General features: G+C 37.8%; 1 pseudogene; it reads left to right on the top strand.

The window, feature by feature from the left end:
* Nucleotides 1-1975: 1975 nt before the first annotated feature.
* On the top strand, nucleotides 1976-2075 carry LOC122911028 (annotated as a pseudogene).
* Nucleotides 2076-3063: the final 988 nt, after the last annotated feature.

Below are 3063 nucleotides of genomic sequence, written 5' to 3'. Positions count from 1 at the left end.
GGGTATTCATAATCTGTTCATGCTTTGAGTAGCATCAGAACCCAAGCCCAGAGTGGTACCCTTTCCAGCTTCAATTTGGACAAAACGCTGTGTCACTGCAAGTCCATATGGTGCTGATTTCCTTAGCTGCCTTCCCATCCTACTAAATCATGTTTCCTCTTCCAGAAAAAGTGGTCAGTCTGTGTGTATTAGGAATGCAATTGATTTCATCTTACTTGATTTTAATTAATATTACTTGGTTGTCTATTTAATGTCATTAAATTTTATTTGTAAGTTTTTTCCTCACATTCCAACCTATCAGGAATTTTCTGGACATTGGGTCTGTCAGCAAACAACCTTTTTCAGCTTTGTGACATCAGTAAGTATGATAAGCATGCTTTCCATGTTGCCCTCCAAGTCACTAATAAAAAGGCAAAACAAGACAAGACTACCATTAGTAGTTTTTCCCCAACTGGAGGCAAATTTGGGGTAATGTTTTTGAAAGAGCTCTGACTGTCCATGCTCCTGACTTACCTGAGCCACACCACCACAGAGCAGCAGGTCTGATTTTCTTCATAGTCATTGTTAGCACTCGGGCCACCCTCACACCTGATGTACTCGCTTGGTCACTTCCTCTTCCTAAGAGATTGAGCGCTCTGTGTGAGTCTCTTCGTAATGACTGTGCTAAATACTGTCTTCCTCAAACAAATTCAGATTCTGCCCTGAATAGAAATACATGTGGATACAGTTACAGGTATAGATAGAGATCGATATAATATGTCTTTCACAGAGAAAGGAAGCCAAAAAAAAAAAAAAAATGTCTTTAGCTTAGCTACATGCTTAGATACAAACCATTTTGATCAAGGAAAGATTCTGAAATTTGACCAGGAAGCAATGAGTTGAAAACAAGAGTAAACTTGCAACAAAGGCAACAGCCCATTCTGTTTTTGAAGGTCAGGATATTGTATTTGAAATCACTTCTAGCCTTTTATGTAGTTACCACAATATTTCTTTTAGTTCTTCGAAACATACCCTTTCATATATTACGTTCTCTGTGTCTCAGACCTCACTAGTGTGGGGGTTACATTTTGGTCACATTAACATTAATAAACACCCTTTCTCTGATTCTGGCAACCACCATTATTGTAGAGTTTCTCACTCCCTTTGTGTTCTTCCCAGTTCTTTCTGGATGTTTCCTGGGAATTAATGAGCATGTTCTTCAGCTGGTTCAGTAACTTGTTCACCCAGCCAGGGTAGCTAATATCATACCTGCCTCTGTGCTGAGCTTCCTGTTCTTGCCAGAATTTGGACAGTGCACCCCAGTTACCCCATAAGGCCAGCACTACACACCCACTTCCTCTCCCTGGACAAACTCTGTTTTACTGGTCACCAAAGAGAGGTTCCTTTGCTCCCAATACCTCAAAGTCTATAAATCACACTTTCTGTTTCCATGCATCTGGCTTTTGTAGATTCTACATACAGGTGATACCACACAGTATTTGTCTTTCTCTGTCTGACTTATTTCACTTCACAGAATGCCCTCAAGGTCCAACCATGTCGCAAACAGTGAGATTTCCTTCTTTCTGATGGTTGAATAATATTCCATTATCTTGATGAAGAAACAGGCTTCCTTTATTTGACAATGAGAATAAGGTAATTTATGGAGGTTCCTTTTTTCCTTTGTTGCTAAAAAAGTCAAGATAGATTTTGTTCTCAATTACGGCAATTATCCTTAGCCTGGAATTTCTGGTAAGACCATTCTTCCTCTCATTTTATTACATACCTCATATTCATTTAATCCTTATTTTAATGAACCTATCTTATGTCTGTTTTATTATATGCTGTTCTATCCTTAAGGGAGGTAGGTATATTATTTAGAACTCTTTGGCTTCAAGTGACAGAAAACCAATTCAAACTACATTGAAGGAAAAAAAATATTGGGTTTAGAATGAAATAGCTTTTTCTAAACTCAGTTTAAAATTCCCAAGCCAGACACTCACTTCAGCAACACAGGTACTAAAATTGGAACAATACAGAGATTAGCACAGCCCCTGCATAAGGATGACAGACAAATCCATGAAGCATTCCTAAATAAATAAGTAGAAGTTTTAAAAATTTCTGAACCAAAATAATATTAGGGGTGCCTGGGTGGCTCAGTGGGTTAAGCCGCTGCCTTCGGCTCAGGTCATGATCTCAGGGTCCTGGGATCGAGTCCCACATCGGGTTCTCTGCTCAGCAGAAAGCCTGCTTCTCTCTCTCTCTCTCTCTCTCTCTGCCTGCCTCTCCGCCTACTTGTGATCTCTCTCTGTCAAATAAATAAATAAAAATCTTTAAAAAAAAATAATATTAATATAAGTGAAACTATCTATAATTATTTTTTAATTCCATAGTTTATAGTGATGGATCAACAAATACATTGTTTATGCTTATTAGAATACAGCAATATTCTTTCACTTAATTTTCATAGATTAACAAACAACATTTTCTGTCCAGCGGTATGATAATTATTTCAAGGAAGACTGAGTAAGTTTAAATATCCCTCTCCTTAAAGAATTTGTAATTTAAGTTACATCATCACACATTGAGAAATAAATGCACAGCTTGATCATGTACTGTATTTGATTAACTGGGGTTTTCCAGAGAAACTGATCCCAGTAGGATAGATAGGTCGGTAGGTAGGTAGGTAGATAAAAAGATTGAGAGAGGAAAAAAAAGAGATTTATTTTAAGAAATTGGCTCATGTGACTATGAGAGTAGCTGGCAGGAGACCCAGGAAATAGCTGATGTTGCAGGTCAAGTCTGAGCGCACTGTGAAGGCAGACTCTTCCTTTGGATGTGTCAGCCATTTTTCCTTTAAAGCCTGCAACTGATTGGATGAGGCCCATCCACATTATAAAGAATAATCTCTTTTACTCAAAGTTTGCTGATTTAAATATTCAATCATCTGAGAAATACCTTCACAATGACATCTAGACTGGTGTTTGACCAAATGATTGGGTACTGAGGCATAGCTAAGTTGGAAAATAAAAGTAATCATCACATGTACATTAAGAGCAACTAGACTGAGAGTATAATTTATATCGT

The sequence above is a fragment of the Neovison vison genome, chromosome 6 (assembly GCF_020171115.1).
Source record: "Neovison vison isolate M4711 chromosome 6, ASM_NN_V1, whole genome shotgun sequence".
NCBI lineage: Eukaryota > Metazoa > Chordata > Mammalia > Carnivora > Mustelidae > Neogale > Neogale vison.
Note: the sequence above shows the minus strand (reverse complement) of the source record. Positions and strands in the feature narration are given on the sequence as shown.